Source organism: Emydura macquarii, unplaced genomic scaffold (genome assembly GCF_026122565.2).
Source record: "Emydura macquarii macquarii isolate MOO-44397 ecotype Brisbane River unplaced genomic scaffold, CSIRO-AGI_Emac_v2 contig_2795, whole genome shotgun sequence".
In the NCBI taxonomy this organism is placed as follows: Eukaryota; Metazoa; Chordata; order Testudines; family Chelidae; genus Emydura; species Emydura macquarii.
Window position 1 is genome coordinate 815,609 of NW_027132932.1, and position 22,281 is coordinate 837,889.

At 40.6% G+C, this 22,281-nt stretch overlaps 1 protein-coding gene across 1 annotated transcript in view; it reads left to right on the forward strand.

The window, feature by feature from the left end:
• Positions 1-8,478: 8,478 nt before the first annotated feature.
• LETM1 (leucine zipper and EF-hand containing transmembrane protein 1) overlaps positions 8,479-22,281 on the forward strand; it is a 67,828-nt gene continuing 54,025 nt past the window's right edge. The window contains exons 1-2 of the mRNA XM_067567719.1: positions 8,479-8,627; positions 17,982-18,030. The gene's annotated coding sequence lies outside the window, so the exon portion shown is untranslated. The remainder of the gene's footprint in view (positions 8,628-17,981; positions 18,031-22,281) is intronic.

The following is a 22,281-nucleotide window of genomic DNA, read 5'->3' on the forward strand; positions in this document are numbered from 1 at the left end:
CACTAGTATAAATCTAGTCTATGATTTTAACTTTATTAAAAAGAATCATTTTTATTCTGCACATATTAAAATGTACAAGATCATCACAGTCAATGTGGTTCTCACATTTTTTTCTCTTGTTAGTAGTCTAAGATTTGGTGGAAGGATTTTGCTTTCATGGAGTAAGCTCAAGAAGACAAAGTGATACTTCTGATAACATAAAAATATTGCATGCAATTACTTATTCAAATGGGTCATAGGCCTTATCTACATTAGAGATATCTTCACCAGTGTTAACTACATCTAAATAGTTTGGTTGTAATCTGATTATATAAGTAAACTGCACCAATGGAAGTCCTACTTTACAGCTGTGTAATGTGTCTATATAGGTATATTTACACTGGTGCAAATTCCTCTAACTACCTCTATGTAAAAACATTACACATCTGTAAAGTGGGGCTTCCATTGTGCAGTTTATTCATATAAATAGATGACAGCCAAACTATATAGATGTAGTTAAGAGGTGCAAATTTCTCTAATTTAGACAAGGCCTATGATCCATTTGACTAGTAAATGAATGGAACAATTTTATGTTAAAAATAATAATCTGTTTTTCTTTAGCTTATACCATACAAGCAAATTCTTCCATTTCTCTATGCAATAGAAGTTGGGCCTGATTCTCCACTGCCATCTGCCTTGTGTAGTCATTTACACTTGTACAAAATGAGTTCAAAGGAATTTTGAGCTCACTTTGCACAGGTTTAAATAATTCACATTAAGCAATGTAAAAATGAGGCTCTTGATATGGTCAATCAAATCTGATGCACAGTATATAACAGGGGTGGCCAAACTATGGCTTGTGAGACGCAGGCAGCTCTTTTACAGTTAAAGTGTGGCTCATAGAACCCCTACGTACCTCCTATTCGCCTCCTACCAGACTGGGGTGGGGAGCTTGAAGCTTCTGCCCTGCGGCAGGGTGGTGTGGCTAGAGGATTCTGCCCAGAGGTGAGGGGTATCTCAGGGGTCAGTAAGTTTGGCCACCCCAGGTATATTTGTTGTTCAATGGTGGGCTTAAAATAATTGAAGCAAAAGTCCCCAGATCTGTTTTTAGTAGTTGCAAATTCCTGTAGTTTCCAGATCAGAGCTCTCCGTGTTTTCATTCTTTTTCATTTGCATTTCTTATGGTTTTGAATTAGCCAACCTTTTTTTAAAACAGGTTGATGTTGTTCTGGTGGCGAAACTGATCACTAGAGCTAAATGGTCTATGACTTGAGTAGGCAACAGCATTCATTTGCTAATTACTCTTTTGTTTCACTTAGTATCTGTTCTTTCATTGCTCCTTACTTTCAATTTTATGGATATACTGTATAAAGACAGTATGAAGCTAGGTATTCCTTTGTTCAATTGAAGTTACAGATTTAAACAAAGGTAATGATTGCGTATTTTTCTGGGAACATTTAAAAAAAATTGGTCTTTGCAGACCATAAATTTGGCTGTGCAGAGTTTCACTGCCACAGTGAGACCACTGGAAGGAACTGTACGCACACTGTACTGTCCCTTACAAGGGTATAGAGGGAGTGACACATTGCACCATCTCTTAGAAGGGTGCAGAGGGAATGGGTGAGGCCATGGTACACTTCAGGATAATCTAGTGCAGTGTTAAGTCACCATGAGACAGAGAAGTGCCAACTAGTATAAGACCTCACTTCACTCAGCCAGAAATCGATATTTGAAGAAAGTTAGCATTGGGTATCAAAACTTGTTATAGTCTCAAGTGATCTCAGTGGCGAGATTCCATCTACTCTTCAAACATTTCATATAATTAAAATTTACCTTTATCTCATGCATAGGAATAATGGTAGTTTTTTGCTATTATTCTTTATAATTGAAAGCTTCTTCTTCAATATGAAGAATAATATTCTCCAATAATAAATAATAATTCATATTTAGTGTTTATTTGCATTAACAATCAAAATTGTATGGTTATTACATGGCATCACCATAGGACAAAATTAAGGTGGTTTGGTGTCCTAACTGTGCATTTCTATATCTTAGCTTGTGTGGATTTATTTTAAATTTAACCTTAACTCTGGATTTCCTGGATTTATAAAAGTAGTTTTGATAATTACATCCTAATAATGTATTTTGCTTTAAATTGACACATATATACTTTTACTCAATTTCTTTTTAACATATTATTTGTCCAGAAATAAATACGCCGGAGTGAATTCCATGTACAAGTAATTGAGAAAAATTTTGTTTTTGTATATCAGAAGAGACCACCAGACCACTGTATACTATTGCCAGAGAATAAAACATTTTAAGGGCTAAATCAATAAGACAATACTATTGCTATCTCCTGCAATCCTTAATGATGGATTAGTTGGAGTTGGTTCTGCTTTGAGCAGGCGGGTGGACTATATAACCTCCTGGCGTCCCTTCCACCCTAATATTTTATGATTCTATGTTGAGCATCTCTTCATTTTGCAAATGTGTTCATCTTTGCTATTTCAGAATGGTAAGAATGAGTATACCCATCCTAAGGGTTAATTTCACTTTTCTTTTAAGCATACCATTGTTCTGTTAACATTAATTTTTCTTTCTTGAGTGATTATGATCAGATTAACTGTCTGTAGTTATTATGTTGGTCGATTTCCTATTTTGAGGGTTTGCAGCTCATTCCCTCACTGTTTTGTTTTCTTCTTAGGTTTATAATCTTGGCAGCAATTTCAAGTGCATCCATTAAGTGCTTCAATATTTAGGGGCCCAACTTGAGATGCCTATGGTCTGTTCTGCAGGAGAACCAAGCACCTACATAACCAATTGACTTTAATGGGAGCAGTGGATATTTTATCACATATGTAAATCAAGCTGAAGGTGTCTCAAGTTAGGCATCCAAAGTGAAAGGATAGACATTTTTGAGAATGTAGGCCTTAATGTTGAAATGTCACCTGTGCTGACTTTTTTCTCTTGCTGTGAATACTGAATAAAGTAGAAGTTTTCTCTCTCCCGTCCTTCCCCCAAGTTATTATCCCCATCTTCACCCTAGATATGTTTTTAACTCCCCTGAACTATATTGGTTTATTTCAGTGACTGTAGATGTGCCATAGCCTACTCTTTGCAAATCACTGCAGGCATATTGCCAGCCACCCATCTGGGGATTTAGGATTCTAGCACTCAGTCAGAGGTGACTGCTAATCTGCCTCTACTGAGTTAAAGAGACGAGGTGGAGTGGTGTTGTAGCCGTGTCAGTCCCAAGATATTCGAAATCCTGGGACTGACACAGCTACATCAAAACTGCCATGAGTTAGCCAGTCAGGTTATGCTACTGGTCACTCTGTGTAAGAGGCTTCAGGAATGACCCACCGGTACTTCTTGTGGTAGTTGTGTCGGTAACTCCACATCTACAGATCATTTGATATAAATACATCACTACAAAAACATTGCCCCATTTACCCAGCACCAGAACTAATGATTGTCAACGTTAAGAATGTACTCAATAGAGAAAAAGTTTCATGGCTACAGTGTACCCTGCCACTGTGTGGGTGCTCAAGGAAGAAAGTGCACAAGAAGACTCCACACCTTGCTGTTCCTCACACAGCTTCTGGGCACAATTTCAGTTCCTTCTATCACCCCAGTAGGCACTAGCCACCCCAAAGGATCCTGGGAAGAGGTTGGGTTATGATCCTCAACCCTCCCGTATTGGCCAGAGTATCTGGCTAGACATGTTGCATTTGCCAAACTGGAGTGGTTACCTGGATCCTCTACTGGAGCTACCCCTGTTTCCACACCACCCCCCAGCATGGGAACGACAGAAAACCTTTTATCCTTAAAAGATGTGTGAGGCAGCAATTCAGATGCATCCTCTTATCAGTGTAGTTTGGGGTGATCTCTCTCTTCTTCTCTGCCCATTTCTCTCACCTTTTCCCTGGATCTGTTGGTTGCTCCTTTTGCTCTCTGCCTTTTCTCTCTGGGTATGTGTACACTACAAGTGCTACATCTATAGTGCTGCAGCTATGCAGAAGAGGTTTTTTCATCACTAGTAAATCTAGCCCCACAAGAGGCGGTAGCTAGGTCAATGGAAGAATTCTTTGTTAATGCTTTAGATTTTGCTCCTAATAGAGTATACAAAGATTACAAAAGGACTTTCTCTGTTTTCATGGCTCTGCATATTGAGGAAATGGGAGCTTTTCTTTTTTCTGACCTGGGGCTGGAAAAGAAACTGGGTAGAGCTATATCCTGGTTGATGTGGAAGCAAGATACAACTTCAGGGAGTAAACTGCAGCATCATTTAAGACTATTCTTTTCTGCCAAAAAGAGTCTGAGGCAGGAGAGAATTGACAGTTTGCTACACCTCTCATTTAGTTTATAGAAGCAAGGGAAATTATTTTCCATGTAAGAAAATGATTCCCAGAAGCTCAAATGAAATTGCGGAAGATCAGGTTAAAATTCTAAGAAGAAACCAGATCTCATCAGTAACCCAAGCCTCAGGTAACACACTGACCACAGGAGCCTAGATATTAGAGACTAGCTCCAGATGATAACAATAATGCTCTGAATGCTGCTACTTGTATTTATTGGTCCTGTTCCAACTCCTGTTCACTTTAAAACTTGCCAAAACTCCTCTGCAGGAATGCTCAGATGGACACTATATAATTGTCTACTCTTATGAAATGTAGACATCTATGTAATTGTGACTGTCAATTGTAGTATAGAACATGGTTTATATACAGTACAACACTTTACATATTTCCAAAGTTGTCTTGTAAAACAATAGAAAATAATTTCTGTTCTCAATGGTTTAATAAGTTACCCACTTAAGAAATCACATTTAAACTTCCTGTAACTCCAACTGCCTATTTCTGTTCCTCCTTTAAAAGATATGCAAGTAAAATATTTTTTTTAAATCATTCTGTTGCAAACATACCTATTTACTACATCTCCTGTATCAAGTATCTTTTTACTAAGTATTTTACAGTTTTGCTCTGAGTTCTCACTGTGACTTCCTGTGCATTTCCTTTTCATTCCCCAGGGGATAAATCCCTTCCATCTCTGGCTGCCTTTGGGACGGCTCCATTCACACATTTCCATGCTCTTAGACCTGATTTTCAGAGGCACTGAGTACTCACAGCTCCCAGTGTTCTCCTATGCAAGTTGAGAGAGCTCAGCACCTCTGAAAATCAGGCCTTCAGTTTTCTGCCTATTCAGAAGCCTGGCTTTTCTTGCAGTTTCTAGGATATCCACTCTGTTATCACCTCGATCACTCTGATCGATTGGTCCTTCAGTCCTTGTATAGACTGCGCTGATCACAACACGTCTTCCATTTTTCTGTTATCCTGGCCTCTCTTCTCCATGTGTGGCCATGTCTTTTCACAACAAAGTCATCCCATCTCTTTGGAAGTCAGCTGAGTGGTCATTTCAATTCCTGTGCGTATCGCTCGGCAATAGTTGCAGTCCATTGATTGTCAGTGAGCCTAGCTATATGCCCTGCCCATCACATTTTATTGTACCTGCTTTCAACAACAACGTCCTGCACTCCACCCTGCAGTCTGATCACTTCACTGGGATTCGCTGGCACATTGAAATCCCCAGCATTCTTCTCTCCATCACCCTCTCCATGATGGACAGCTGTTGCTCCTCTATTGTCATCAGCAGTACTATTGAGTTGAACAGGTTGGCGTGTGTTGCCTTATTGATTTTTCCTTGGAAACATCCTTTATAGAATTAAATGCACACCAACCAGCTCTCTTTCTTCTTGAGTTCACCTTCCTGATTGTGGTGTATATTAATTTCTTGGCCCAAGTAGATATATTGTTCATCTATTTGTTCTCCCTTAGCTGTTAGTTGGGCTTTTGGCAGTACATCAGACCTTACACATTTCGTTTTGGAGTGGTTCATTTTCAGTATGACTTGGCTGCTTTTTGTGTTAGTTCTTGCAGCATTTTCTGTAGTTTAATAGTGTTTTCGGCAGTCAGTACGATATCGTCCGCAAATCTGAGATGATTTAACTGCTCTCCATTTACATTGATTCCACCCTTCCACTTCATCTGCCTCGTTACCATTTTGAGGCAGGCTGTGAAGAGTTTCGGTGAAACCGTGTCTCCTTGCTTCACACCTTTTTTGCTTGGGATGTGGAGGGGAGGGTCAAACAGTGTTATATGCATAGTGCAGTCATAATTTGCTTCCTTTAGTAATTTGCTGTAATTTGTGTCGATGCTCTGCTCTGCAAGAGCTTTCAGCACTGCATTAGTCTCAAAGCTGTCAAACATTTTTTCATAGTTGATGAAGGCAATGCATAAAGGGCATTTGTATTTCTTGAGTGCTCCACTACCCGGTTTATAGTAAAGATATGGTCCATTGTGTTGAAATTCCTTCAAAAACCTTCCTGGTCTCTCAGTTTCTGCTTGTCTGGACTCTGAGAGAGTCAGTTTGTTATTATTTTAGTGAATAGTTTGTAGACATGTGAGAGCAGGCATATTGGACAATAGTTCTTTATATCTTCACAGTCGCCCTTCTTATATAGCAAAATAGCGTTAGACGCCTTCCAGCTACATGGTATCTTTTGCATTTCCAAGTAGCAGGTAAACCTCTGAGCAAGGATTTCCCAGAGTTCTTGTCCTCCAGCTCTTATAATTTCGGTTGTCAACCTGTCTTCCTGGAGCTTTTCCTTCCTTCATTTGGTAAACTGCATGTTGAACTTCACTGACAAGGACCAGGAATACACACTCATTGGTCGTTGAAGTGTTGGTAATGGGACATTTATTTGGGATGTGAACAGTTTGGTGTAAAAATCTTTGCAGACCGCTTTCATCCCTGTTCTATCTATTACTGATTTTCCATCCTTGTTCTTTGTTGTTGTTTTTGTTGCTGTACAGCGTTAATTCCCAACTGCATTTTTTGAGGCTTCTGTGATCTTCAGACATCTTTAAGAGCCTTTCATTTCAGTACTTCTCGATGTCCTCCTTTAGTCGTCTTCTTATCAGCTTATAGAGAAGGGGAGTACTCAGGTTTGTCACCATCATTTAGCTTCATATTCCTCTACTTCATTTCCTCCGAGATTCTTCCCTTCACTCTTTTTGGTCTTTCTTTCTTGACTGATTTCACACACTGCCTCAGCTTATCAGCAAAGTTTTTATAATCCTCGTTGCTGCTATCTGTGAGACTTCAGTATTCCTTGGACATGTTCACATTCAGGATTGCCGCGTCAAATATTTGCAGCCGCTGTCTCTGATTTGCCATCTGTAACGCTTTCTTCTCCATCTTTGTGTTGAAGTTAAGCCTCGCACTAAGCAAGTGTCCTGCAGTTGTAAGTACACACTGTGAGGGCAGTCCTTTTTCTTTCTGGCAGCCTAGCCCCTGAGATTCTTAGCAACCTTTAGTAAATAGTTCCAGAGGGGTAGCCGTGTTAGTCTGTATACAGCAAAAGCAACTTGAGTTCTGTAGCACTTTAAAGACTAACCATTTTAATTTCAGTAGGCTCACAGAAGCTTATGCCTACTGAAATTAAAATGGTTTGTCTTTAAAGTGCTACAGAACTCAAGTTGTTTTTTTAGTAAATAGAACTCCACACCGCCACCATAAAATGGGTTGTTTTAACCATTTCTTCCTCTGCGACTGGCTTATTGCTTCTGTTACCTCTGCCACTACTGTTATTGTAATGCAATGCTAAAAACTATTATACTATTCAGCCACTAGGTGATGCTGTGTGTAAAATACCTTATTTAAGCTCATTTCTCTCCCCTCATCAGTCTATGGCATAGGCCCTAGACATGCTCATCAGTGGTTCAGATCTAATCACTTTAAACAGCTGTCTTTAAACAGCTGGAGCAGGAAAGTCAAATGGTGTCTGAGGGCTTATCTTCGCATACAACACTACACTAGTGCACTGCTGTAGCACTTTAGTGAAGATGCTACTACGCTGACAGGAGAGCTTCTCCTGTCAGTATAGTTAATCCACCTCCCTGAGAGGTGGTAGCTATGTCAATGGGATAAAGTTATACTGACCTAACCCCCTGTGTAGACAAAGTTATGTCAGTGGGAGACTGTCATCAGGGGTGTGAATATTTCACATTCCTTTGTAACATAGTTATACCAATATAGGTCTATAGTGTAGACCTGGACTTGGACTCTTTAAGCAGAGTCCATTCCACCAGGTAGGAGCATCTCTTTTCACCCCCTCTTTCTTTCACTTGGATTTGGCATACCTAACCCTTGCTTAGCAAGTGAGATTCTGTTTAGGTGATCCGCTCAATGCTAAGTACATGCTAATTACAGTTCTGTTGCCCTTTATTCATGCAATAAGGATAACATTTCATTAACCCTGCATTCAATACTAAAGTGAATTGTAACCCAATACCAAAACAGCTCCATCCACTGAGCACATAGGCAGAGTAGGTATGTCTATGCAAATACGATCTGCTCATTGTCTTTTTTCCTCCAGCTCATCCGGAGAGAGCTCAGTCAGAACCTGCTTATATCAATACTGCTTTACCAATACAGGAGTGAATCTGACCACGGAGAGACACTGGGTGAAAACTGCACCTCTGTGCCCCAGGAAATGGAGCTGCACCAGAGGAGAAATCGACCAGTGGGGAAGGGCAAGCTGTGGGACTGCCACTGGAGGCTGCCCAGAAGACCTGCCAAATCAGGTAATGAACATTCTTGTCACCTTTCCAGACAGTTCATCCCTTTTGTGAGCTTTATCAGCTGGCTCCAAGTCCTCCTTAGTGGGGTAGGTATGGCTCGTGGCCTGTGCTGCCATACCCCTATCCTTGTGGCTTTTCCTCTATTCCTGGCCCACTGCCCAGATTTGTTCAGCAGAACCTGGTGCAACCCAACAAGTGAATCTGGATCATTTGGGTTGGTAGATGCAGTTTATCATTGCTGATGGATCATCATCATAAATTCTGCTTCTACCCTCCAATTCTTGATTGTGTTGGGGGGGTAGGTTAGAAGATTCATGTCCACTGTTTTACCAGCATCTCCTAGCACAGTCATTAATTGTTGTTGTATGCAGTATTGTTGTAGCCATGTTGATCCCTGGATATGAGAGAGACACTCACCTACTTCATCTCATTAATTACATTCCAAAGGCAGCATCACACAGTGGATGTGGCACTGGCATAGGCTCGGAACTGACCTGGCTTATGAATGCACTATTGGGAAATGAGAGGTTAGGGTGCTTTTGTGATTTTCTTACAGCTAAATTAGGATGATATTGTCCCAGACATCAATGGACTACTTTCAAGCTTAGAGTTAAGCATACATGTAAGTGTTTGCAGAACCAAGGTTTTAGACACCGTTTTACAGGTCCAAGAATCTGTGTTTAGCTGTATTGTATTCAGATGCACTGCTATGTGCCACATCCATTTATGGTGCTATTTAAGTAATGAATAAAAGAATAATAATAGTTTCTTATTTTCTTCTGTATTCAGGACTGATAGGGATCTTAATCTTTTCCCGGTAGTAGACTATTCAGTGTCTATCAATAAATACACAACGTTTTGTTTTATCTTACTTTTGTGAATGGTTTACATATTGCTGAAGGGAACAAGTACCCTAAATTTGATTTACCCTCACTCAGTTTCTTTTTTCCTTTCAACAAACACAAAGGGAATCAGCTAGTTTCAACTGTGTCCTATGCAACAAACCTAGACCCTGGTATCCATCCCAACATCTTCAGGAGCTAAGAGGGTAGGAGTATTCTCTGAAAAGCTGTGGCACATCCTTAGTGGCTGCAGTAGTCTCTGCAGCTCTAATACAGCCCCTCCACAGGGGACAAGGAACTGCACAGTGATGGATCCTTGGGGGGAGTAATGAACAGATTCGTTTATAAGTGAGAATAATGTGCATGAATAGCACTGTACAAGACACAGAAGCAGACATAGTCCCTGTGTAGAAGAGACCACACAGTATACTGCAATTAAACAAACAATACAAATCAGTCACAAAATAAATCAAATAAAAGGAAAAGGGTTTCTAGTTAAAATAGAAGGTATTCCAGGTATTATGAAACAGAAAAGCATTTTAAGGAGATATTTGAAAAAGGAGTAGTAGTAGGATGTTAAGAGCTCCAAGAAAGAGGAAGTGTGGGGGCAACATAAAATATGGCACAAAACAAGAGTGGAAAAAGAATAGAAAGTGGATAGATGGGAGTTGTGGGCTGAACATATGGAAGGAGAGCAGGGATGCCACATTAGCTTCATCAAACTGATTCCCCCCCCGCCCCAATCCACTTTTTTTGTTCTAAATTGGATTAAGAGTAAGAGACTTTTTTCACTCCATAATACAATAGAGCATTTTCTTTGGGGCTTTGAGCAAATAGCATATCTAGTTGATGTTTGGCTATTTGAGAGTCAATAAACACCTTTTACCTGTCCCGTTCCCAAACGGAAAAACCTAAAATCCACAGACTTCTTTCTATCCCAACCAATATAAATTTTAGCTGGTTTTGAGAAACCCAGCTACTTCACCAGTAGGCTGTAAATTATTATAAATTACCCCTTTTTGACCAAAGCAGTTACTCAAAGTTTGGGGTCCTAGGGATGTTCCAGTTGCGAGCAGAAATTAAAGTCTTGTTTATTTTTAAGGAATATATAAAGTCCTGCTTCTCCAAATGCAGGGGGAACCAAAGGCAAAAAAGGAGTAGTTTTAGTTTATAGGCCCAATCTTGTTTTCAGCCAGCACCCCCCAAGCCAGAAACTGTGTCTAGGTTTCTCATGGTCATGCCATGCTTACAGGCTTCTTCCTGGAATTCTTCAGGCTGTTTGTTTCTTTCTGGTTCTGTGTTCTGCCTCTTCTTTCTCCCACCCGCACTGACATCCCCAGCGGCTGCGCTGACCTGACCCCTCCGCCCCCAGACTGGGCACAACAAGGGAGCTGCAGGGGCATCTGCCTCTGTCACTCCTGCTCCCTGCCACCTCCACAGTGGGGGAGAGTGGGAAACGGGCATGCAGATTCTCCCCCCCCCCCCAATGGGGTGCTGCCGCCACTTGCCACCGCCACCAACCAGGCGGGGGGGGGGAAGAGGAGGGGAGGGGAGGAGAAGAGGTACAAGTATTGGCACCCAGGTGCTGGAGACCTAGGATACGCCACTGCTGATGGGTTCACATAATCCTTTTGTCTTAGGTGGAGGATTGTGATGAACTTATATTTACAATAACGTTAATTGAAGGGTGTGTTCATATCCATCAGTCTCACTGAGGTTTTAACTCAACCCATAACAAGGTTTCACTCTGCTCATAACCTTTTTGTAAGATACAAATTGCTTGCAGGATAGTTCTAACACTCTGCGGTAATGGCTGTCAGATCACTGCAGCATTCCGACCATGCTGCCCTCCCACCCTGGAGGAAGGCCCCCCCCCATTATGCACCCCATACCAAGGTGTTCAGGCGGGGATAGCATACAGAGTGAGCCACACTGGGGGGAATTCTTAGCTGTCTGAGACAGTTTTGTGGTGCTCATTAGCATAAAGGGGCTTAAAAGTGGCATAGCAGGGATCAGGATCTGGCCCAGTTTTCCAAAAGGCTGATTTTTCTAAATATTTTCCTGTGATTTATAGTAAGCAAATTGGTTTGTAGTTTAATTTACTACTGTGCATTTAACCCCACTAGAATTACATATAGTCAATGGGGATTTCTGAGCAATTGAGTGAACATGTCTGCATAATGCGTTTCACTTGCTTTCAGAGCAGCTCAATTTGTGGATTGGCTGTGTAAGAATGTTTGGAGCACAGTCACATGACCAACCTGCATTTTCTTGCAGTCTTCATGTTCTGTTGCACCCCTCTCTTATAAGCCGTTTAGTCTGTTGATCCGTAGATCTGAGCATCTTCCTTTAAAAATAATAAATCAACATTACACAATGTTTAAGATTTCATTAGGAGATTATTTCAGAATTAAGACATTGCTGAGTGAGGGTCATATAAATCAATCTTTCAGTTATTCCATTTTTATTGCACTATGGTAAGCAGTACCCTGCTCGTTGCTAGAAAGCTTATGATGTTAGAATACTGATAAGATGATACTGCATTCTGAATACATTTTCTGCTATTGGATGAAATCTGCAATGCATTATGACATGTGTATTAAGATTTGTATTAAAATGCCCTGAAATTGCCAAGTTATAACATTCTAGAGATGAGCTTGGTTTTGAAAAAAATAGAATCATTATTCCAGAGAGAAAATTTCATAATCACAGTAATAAATGAAAGTACTTGCAGTGGAAAGAGCAGAGCACAGTACTCTTTTATAGCTATTTTACTAATCATATAATAATGCATCCTGATGCAGTCTTATCTCTGGAGCTATAATTATTACCTCTACAATAATGGCTAACACTTGAGAGAGCACTTTTCATATTCAAAGTGTTTCACAAACCTTAATCCCTGGAAGGTGCCTATACAATAGATAGCCATTTTAATATATTGTCTTATTTTCACAAACCAGGTTAAGTGACTTTCTCAAGGCCACAACTAATGTTAATGACAGAGCCAGATAAACTCTTGGCTCCCATTTCTATGCTCAGGCTACTAGACTACAGTACTTCTTTGTCTCGCTCTCTATCAGTAATGATGGAATAAGACTAGATGAGCCCACATACAATCCAATGAAAGGGCCTATATTAGCCTTGTAGGCTTCCATATTTATAAATATGGAATGTTTTCTCAAAAAGAAGCAAAAGTGTGTCTTTCTGACTACAAGCTCAACCAACACAACCTGGGAACCAACAGTGAAGTTGGGCTTGCCTTCTTGCATATCACTACCAGAAGTAAAGGTTCTGCAAGGCAGATTATCCCCGCAGTTATTTTGTGCAACACCACTGTCTTCAAATGGTCCCCTCAGTGATACCTGTGTAGCTCCATGGATTTTCACAAATGCAGAAAGCTGGAACTAAACATGCTTTTGCTTCGGCTGAACAAGGATTAGAATCTATTTCATTGTATGTTGGCTTTGTAGTGATAAAAGGAGCAAAGAGCAAAAAAAAAAAAAAAAAGTTGTCACCAAAGTAAACAGATAGGATTCTGCAGATACATAGGGAACAGATAAAATAATGCTGGCAGTTTCTTTTAATCTCTTCCTGTCATACCTTAGAAGAATCTTGAAAAGCAAATCTTTCCCAGCTATTCCTTTCATTTTCTATTAGGCAAATATTGACACCTTCACCTTGAATTTCAAGTAGTGTTAAACTTAAATCAGCATCACAGTATTAGAAAAGGGAAAGACCCTGGATGTCATAGACTCAGATTTATCCCTAGTATAACTCTATTGGCTTCAGTAGTCTTTAGGCTGTGCACCACTCTGCCAGGGTAGAGTGCAGACTCACTGATAGAAAACATGCTACATTTAAATCGGTTTCTACAGCATCTTGTCTTGATGTATTTGACAGATACATCTTTCTCAATTAGCATCAGCATAGCTCTGGGAATAATCTTTAGTAATTAACTGTTGCTGCTGCAGAGCCAACTTTAGACATAACATTGATGGCTAATGTATTTTGCTGTTAGTTTCTTGATGACTGTAAAAGAGTTCACTCACCGGTGGGACCTTCTTGTGGGTACATGGGGCACTAGCTCGGTCCTGATCTGGCACCCCTTCTTTCAGTTGCTCACCCCATGGTATCTCTCTCAACTCAGGGTGCTCCTTCTTCATGACTCAGCTCCAGCCAAGTCACTATATAGTCTTCCCTTCCAGGGTATTAAAGTCCTTCCAGATCAACTATCCATACACCATCACAGGCAGTCCTCTATGCCTATTCCCAGTCTGGGCCACTTCCCCAGTGGCTGGTAGGGGGACCCAGACCTGCCCACTGGAACTCAGAGTAGCCCATGGACCCTATCAGCAGCAACTAAGGTGTACATGGTTTCAACCCTCGCTGCTCTTTTCCTGGGCTGCTTCTTACTCTGTCTTCCAGAGGCTTTCTCCCCTGCAACTCCTCTTCTCTTAGGGACATGATCCTAGAGCTTTTGCACCTCCCAGGTTTCTGTCTACCCACATCTCTGTACTCGGAGTAACAGCAGACTCTCTCCCTGCAGCCCCCTCTTGCTCTTACCTTGTTGGCTTTATACAAGCTCAGCCTGCCTCTGCCCAGCTGGGCTTCATCATCAGTTAGATCTTAACAGCCCTGACTCTCCTCCAGGTGCAGCTTATAAGGTTAATTGACCCTATCTGCACCACCTTAACCCCCTCAGGACTGTTGTGGTGTTTACACCTCATCAGAGTGATGGAATAGCAGATTTTAAAAATAAAGGAGACAGAATCCATAAGACTTTCTCAGTCAGATGAGCCTGGCCAAATTTGGATCATGAAATCCTTTATTCTGTATCTCTAAAGGTAAAAAGTATTAGTAATAAACTGTAGGAAAAAAATCTAGCTCAGGGCTTACGAGCTTCCATGCACCCAAATTCCTACATCTCCTGAACATCTAAGGGCTGCACAGGCTGGACATTTTAGAGCTCAGCTTCCTTGGGATGCTGCACTTTGCATCCATTCTTATATTGCTCTTCCCAGCCATGCGTCTCTGCTCTCACATCAGCATGCTGGCAGTTGGACATAGATGGCTGAAATCCTGCTCTCTGGAACCACACAGCTACAAGAACACAGGAGCAGAGAAGATAATGTTGAATGAGGAAGAAGGGCAACGAGGCAACACGGAATTCGTTTGGGGAGACAGATTACAGAACAAAAGAAAAGAGATAAAAGATGCTGATAAGCAAAAGCCCGTTGCAGGAACGAGAAATTTCTGTGTATACCGTAATGTGATTGTATATATCTTCATTGCTTTCATGGTGATGATCCACTAGAGGGAGATACTGGGCAACTTGTTACCAGGCAGATTATGGTACTGAAGTCTGGTCTGTTGTCTGCATAAATGATGCAATTGAAAGGGGTAGCTGCGGTGGGAAAGCCCAGAAAGCTGTAAAATCCTTACCCTTGTGGAACTTAGCGCTGCAGCTTTCTCTGTGTAAGCGATCAATCAAACAAGCACTCTGCCCCTTTCCAGCCATGCTTTCACTTGGCTTTTGTTTGAAAATTTTCCCATCCTTGCTGCTCTGCTGATAGTAGCAACAAATGACAGCGAAGTGTGGGTTGCTACTATGGTGTTTGCCGCTATGTCGTTTACAATTACCCTAACCAGGTAATGCTTAATATGCTGGCTATGGTCTGTTGCCTTGTCCACAGGAGGGCTTTCAGCTTTTGCACATTTTCAGAGCAAATTTCAGCCTTTACAAAGCACTGGGCTGAGTGGTCTATCTTTAGGTGAATGCTTCACTGGGACCTCACATGTATTTACTGAACATGTCTTGTCACCATCACCAATGACAACAACCCTCTTCCAACTATAATCTTGCCATCTTGTGCAAAAGTTGGTAGACAAAATAAATCGTTTATGATTTAATTAGTTGTATTAACATGGGGCTTAAGAACCCTAGTTATGGACCAACACCCGATTGCACTAGACACTGTACAAACCCAGAACAAAAAGATGATCTCTGCCTCAAAGAGCTTGCAATCTAAGTTTAAGACAAGAGACAACAGATGGACAAAGACAGATAGAGTACAAGGAAATAATGATCAGCATGACAGGCAGTGGTCTTAGCACACCAATAGCCTATCAGTTGTCACATTTTTTATAGGCATCACTGCAAAGGACAGTTGTTCAGGGTCACATAACTAGCAATTAATAACTGGGAATTAGAGAACAAATAAGCCAAAGGAAGAATCTCACTCCATTTGTTGTACAGGGTGTTTGCAGGTATAACAATGCAATGGAGCAGATGGGGTTTATAATCTCACCAACTAAGAGCCAAAGAAGTAAAATCAGTGGGGCGTGAAAAGGAGAGAACAGAGGTTGGTGATGATGGGAAGAAGCCAGACAAAGTGTCCCATCTGTGGAAGGAATGAAATGCAGCCACATAAGGCGGGAAGGAACACTGGCATGACAGCACTAACTAAGACTTAGATGTGGTGATACCTGTTCATTATTTTGCTATTGCATCATGACATATCTTGCCAATGATTTCTCCTCAAAATTACCACAATATACTTACCTTTTAGCCCAATCCAAAGGCTTTCAGTACAACTGCAGATTCAGTTTTGGCTGTGGACTCTATCACTCTCTTCATGTCTCAAGTACAAAGATAAAGTATTTCACTCTATTTCCAGCCCAACCCAGAACTTGCAATTTGCCAAACAACAAGGCCTTGATCCCACAAATTCTTGCACACATGCTTATCTTTGCTACCACAAATAGTTTCATTGATAGTCACAGTAGTAAAGTGAAGTGCACATATAAGTGTTTGCAGGAGCTGCGACCCAACAGTGTGCTCACTGCAAAGGACAGGATACAGATATCCAGATAGTCCCTGGCCTAGAGAGTTTACAGCCTGGAAGATGGACATAGAAAGGCAAAACACACTGGGCAATCCAAAGGAAGCATTGCTGTAGGTAGTTTTTAAAATCTTGCTAGTCTGTTTTTCATTATCTTGTGGGGGAGGGTGTCTCTAGGGAAAAGCATGTGTTTGACTTGAATAAATGAGGAGGGCTTGCAGATGAGGATTGCGAGGTCATTCAATGGACAGGAGGGAGCATGGAAGAAGATGGGGGTTCTTAGTTGGCTTAAGGGGGACGAGATAAAAAAGATGAGACCTTTGATGTAGGTAGGCTTTATCTGAGTTGTTTAGGATGAGAAAATTAATCCTGACAAGATGAACAAGGGAACACCTATGCAATGGATCAAGGGGAAGAGTGACATGATCTGATTGGGCAAACAAGGTCATTTTGGTTGATTGATGAGGAGTGAGGAGGAGGTAACAGTAATTGAGAAAGGAGAGGACAAAAGGGCATGGACAAGTGTTTTAGCTGTCTAGCTTCAGCAAATCAAACCATACTTAAGGTTTCCCTTATTTGTAATTGTAATAAAAATGTTTAGTCTGGCTTTGTTCTGCCTCCCTCCTGTCACAAACAGCCTCAGCCCTTGCCAATCTGCTTAGGAAAATTCTTCTTGCCTCATGCTGATAGTCCTGCTCAGTCACTGCTACAGGGATGGTTCTGAAGAGTACCTCATTTTTCTCTGTCTTTCCAGTTCTGAAATGACCCTGGACAATAGTGACAATCCTTTTAACTTGGTTTAACTCTGCTGCTGCTTCAACCAACACAGGCTCACATGCATCCCCCTTCCTGTATGCAGGCCTCATCCTACTTTCCATGTACACATCTAACACCCGTTGTGGCTTCACTGGGAGTTTCAGATGTTCAAGGAATGCAGAATCAGGCCCTGTGTCTATGAGTTCCACAGGCTTTTTTTAGTTTCAGAGTTAGATTTTTTTTCCCCTTTTTTTGTAGTTGTTCCCTTTTCCAGTCCTGCTTCAGGCTGGATTTGTATGAGTCATAATTCTATTGTGAGTCTCATGATATTAGGTGTTTTTTCTTAAAGTACCAGTCCTAGAGTCATGTGACCACATGAGACTCTCAGCTTTCTTTAAAAAAAATAAGTTTCTAAGTAAATCCCTCATGATTGCAGAGAAAACTTTGTAAACCTGACCCCCTAAATACTCAAAAAATCAGAAGGCAAATACAAAAACCAAATTTTATTTATTTTTTTAAATCTTAAGATTGTTAAGCCAATCTCATGATTTTTTTGGGCCTAGGTAATAATTTTTGAATGCTTAGTGCTGGCAATATTGTGGGAGTCTCAGACTTCCTCCTATCATTAGAGCTAAGGGGTAGATTATTATCACTAAAAAAGCTCCTTTGTCTTATTGGTATAGGGCTCTCAAAAGTCTAAATTAATTTGATCATCAGTCCTATATTCTTTCTTTCTTGCTAGTGATCTAGCCTGGAACCCTCTCCCCTTCCCTGCTGCTCCACGCTTGCTCAACTATCACTTTCTTGTTCACACTTTCCCTTCCACTCATGCAGAGGGTGTTGCTAGGATTAGAATGCTCTGCACAATGATGATTTGATTAGGCATCTCTCTTACTCTTTTCTGTTTGCTCCCTTAGACTCCACCTGCTGGTTTGAAGTGGAATCTGTCCGATTTTCCCCACACAGGTAAATGTCAGCATGAATATATTTCCCCCCCAGTTTAAAAGGATTTAACAGCATGCATGTTCACACCCTCCCAATTATATTTTCTTTCCCTGCTCATTTGTAAGATTTAATTACTGACAACACTCAGCTGCTCTATGGGGAGATTCAAGTCAAATCTATATAAACATTTTAAAAATATTGCTTTTTAGCACTGTAACAAATGTGCATATGTAAGGAGTTATTGTTTACTGTGTATTCCTATCAGCATGGAAACCAGCAGGTTTTACTCAGTCTCTGAAGTATTTGGTGGCAAATAGTTTGTCCTCACCTACATTTTCAGCTAAACTGGCCAGCGCCCGTTCAGCTGATATACCCAGGTAATTTTGCTTGGTACAGACAAGGCCTAAGTGAGCCAGCTCCCATTCACAACATGGCTGTATATGAAAAGTAATTCTACAGCCTGGCTACTACCTGAAACTTTTGCTTTTGAGATCTAATATTTACAAGCAAGCTGCCTCTGTATTCTGGAAATCTCCTCCAAAACCTGTAGTTGTGATTTGAATGAGAAATCATTCTTTAAAAATATCAGGAATTTGTTTGTCCCAGTTAAAGTATTAACTTAGTACAACTTCCTGCACTCTACTGTCATTTGCTGGATGTTGGTGAATAAAGATAAGGTTAATCCTATATAGTTAAACCTATTCAAGGAGACAACCTGGAGATTGCCATGGAAACAGATCCTGCTGCCTAAAAGCTTAATGCTACTTTTAAATGCTATGCATGGGCTTGCTGCACTGCAATGAAGCTTGTAAAATTATACCGTGCATATAAGCACAAAACTGTAGACAGATGTACAGGATACACAGCAATCAACAGCCATGTATCTGAGGTCAGGATCAAGGTCCTCTTGCCTATCCCAAGGAAATAACAACTCAGGGGAAAAACTACTTAGGAAGCTCAGCTCAGTAAACCTCCTTAAGGGAAGGATTTACAGCCACACAGATGGATGTCCCTCTCTGACTGTGCAGATGCCTTGAGATCTACTGAGAAATGCAGTTCCACCAACACAGATTCCTTGAGGAGCTAACCAGATTTGGCTTCCCAGTCCATGGTTACACACTACCTCTTTTGGGTTGGTTGGATGGTGAAGGGGGCAGGAATGAACAGCAGCTGTGGACAGAGAGTTAACAGCATTATTTTTCCATGGAAATCTGCTGCAAATAATGTGTATTTTCCAAGGGAATATACTGCAGTGAGCAGCTTCTTTATAGCTCTGCTCCCTCTCCAGGCTGACCTGTCCCCCCACAACTTGGGAAGCTATATGTACATACTCAACATTAGCTTTCCATTACAGTCAGATTTTGTTTAATGCATAGCCTAATGTAGTCCTGTGGAATAAGCATGTGCTGTGCTTTAATCTATCCCATGCACATGCGCACTCAGTATTGCTAACATCAAGAGATCAAAATTCATGACTTTTGATTTATGAATCCTCCTGCCCATCCTGTATGTTTGTGTGTGTATGTGACAATTACTATTGTCCATTCTCCCAAATATATTGGGGAAAGTGATATTGGTCCCTATTACAGGAGCTCTCACCCCCTGCCCAGCCATTAATTCTGTCCCCCAGACCACCAACATCTCTGTCCCCATCAGTTCAGCCCCTTTCAGTTCACCCCTCCACCCTGTTGGTTCCCACACTCCCTCAATTCAGTTCCCACATCACTGAGTTCAGCCCCACCCAGCTCCATCAGTCCACTCCCAGTTCAGCCCTCCCTGCCTCACCTCTGCTCCTCCTGGGATTTTTAACCCCCTATCCCAGGTCTGTGAGGGCTGCAGCTGGGTCTCTACTCCCCCTTTCCAGGTTGGGGGGAGCAGCTCCAGGGGCTCTTCACTCCCTTCTCTCCCTCTTCAGGCTGGATGCTGCAGTGGGTAGGATACAGAGGCGCCATCCCGCACATTTCTCACAGGTGGGTAGAGGGGAGCAGAGTTGCGCTGAGCTCTTTGTTTCTTTCTGCCTCTTCTCCTTCTGTGAGAACAGCAAGCAGAGCAGAGAGACTCTGCCAGCTTCCAGCAGGGCTGAACTTCATAAGGGGCTAGCGCTTCTTGTGTCATTGTGAGATGAGCTCCAGCACACTCTGAATCCCATCACTTATGGGAAAAAAATCACAAGAATTGGCAATATCCCCCCTGTCTAGAGATAAGAGAGAAAACTTGCTGTGTAATTGTTGCATCAATAGGCTCTGTTCATGCATCAGTTAAGTGTCAATTTTGATTCCCATTTGGCCATTTCAAACATCATAGTTTGTTTGTTTGTTTGGGTTTTGTTTTTGTTTTTTTGGTTTTGGACAATTCCTAGTTTCTTTAACATAGGTTTAACAATCAGAAGAACACACCAAAATCTAATATGAAATATGAACAGCAGTTTTGTTTAAATATTGTAGTCATTTTTATTATTTTTAAACCATTATTAAATCAGGTTGGAAAGAAGCGATTACAATTCTTTTCCACCAGGCTCTCATAGTACTACTGTCACAAATGACATTGTATTTCAACAAGATGGCTGACCGATAATCCTTTCCAACAAGATGGTCGCCTTGGGAATCAGGCTCCAAAATGCCTATTACTAAGTTTTCTTTGTTTTGTTTTTTTAAACCCATGCATTTAACAGGTCATTCCTGTGGACAAATGCTTTTTATCTGTGAACTCTCATACTGCTGGTCTCCACAGATTGGAGGATTTATTACTTAAAGGAAGAATGATCCTGAATTTATGCCCCAAATGAGGCCAACAGTCACTGAACATTTTTATAAGGGGAAAACACTACTACTTTTAAAGCCAATATTATCCCAGGGGGACTTTGCAAATGTATAAAATGAATTATTGCTATTTTGAAACTGTCTATCCCTGCTCAGTGAATTTTCACAGTAAGCGTAGTTACTTCCTTTATATACAGTAATAGGCTATATTTCACAGTAATAAACAAGTAGATATTTGGAGAGATTGCTGTACACAAATTATTGGCTCGATTCTGCAAGCATTTATGCATGTGACTACGTTTATTCACACTGGGCAACCCTATTGAAGTTAATGAAACAACTCCATGTTAGTAAGGCTACTCACATGAATAAGTATTTGCAGATTTGGGGCCTATGTAATCAACAGTGCACTGTTTGGTATTAGTTGTCAGTAGCTGGATGCCTGCACAGCATATTATTCCTCAAATGCCTATTTCCTTTTGTCCAGACTTCACATAATCTGTTACCACATATTAAACAGCTTGTAAACGGAGCCATCATTAGCTGCCACATTTCATTTGTTTATTTATAAGCCATATAAAAAGAAAAAGGATAACAAAAACAGGGGAATGAGAAGACCATCACTAACTCTGGTTAGAGAGGGAGCATGTAGGTTCAGAAGGGAGAAGCATAAATGATGTTTTTCAGATAGTGTTTTATCATTAAGATGTAATTATAAATTTTAACAGTTTAACATTTGAAACAATTTATGTAGGGGTGTGGTAGATTCTCCATCGCTTGTAGTCTTTAAATCAAGACAATTATCTTTCTAAAAGATCTGCTATAATTCAAACAGAAGTTATCAGCTCAGAATGATAGGCCTCTCTTATGCAGGCTAGATGATCATAATGGACCCTTCTGGCCTTAAAATCGGACTCAAAAAGTCCCATAGAATGTAATAGAGACTAAAACTTTCTATAGGTTTTGGTTTAACTTTCCTTTAAATATAATAGAAAACTGTATTACAGACTCTAGATTTTGAGTACTTTCTACAGTACTTCATTATATTTCTGTGTAACCATATTGGTTTCTTTCCTAAGTTATTAAATTTTGCTGGACTTTTCCATTAAGGGTGAACCTACCAAGAAGTGTACCTCCCCTCACTCTGATCACTTTGCTTACGCACTCCTTTCTCTAATCCTGTCTTTGTCTATTTAGTTTGCAGCAGGGCAGGGACCATATTTACACGTCTGTGAAACATCTATCACACTAATAAACAGAACTGGTAAAAATAAAAGGACTTTTTTTTCCACAACAAATTTTGGAATTTGGAATTTTTTAAACAGCTCTAAAAGCAAATAATAATTAATAATACATATTCAACTGCATAAAAAGTACTTTATCTTAAGAACAATTAAATTTGAAAATAATTTGTTTTAAAACTGGGTCAATCTGAATATTGCTTCCTTATATAGTCTGTGGAATGGAAAAAAAAAAGGTGATGGAGGAATGTAAGAGATTTCATTTTAGAGAG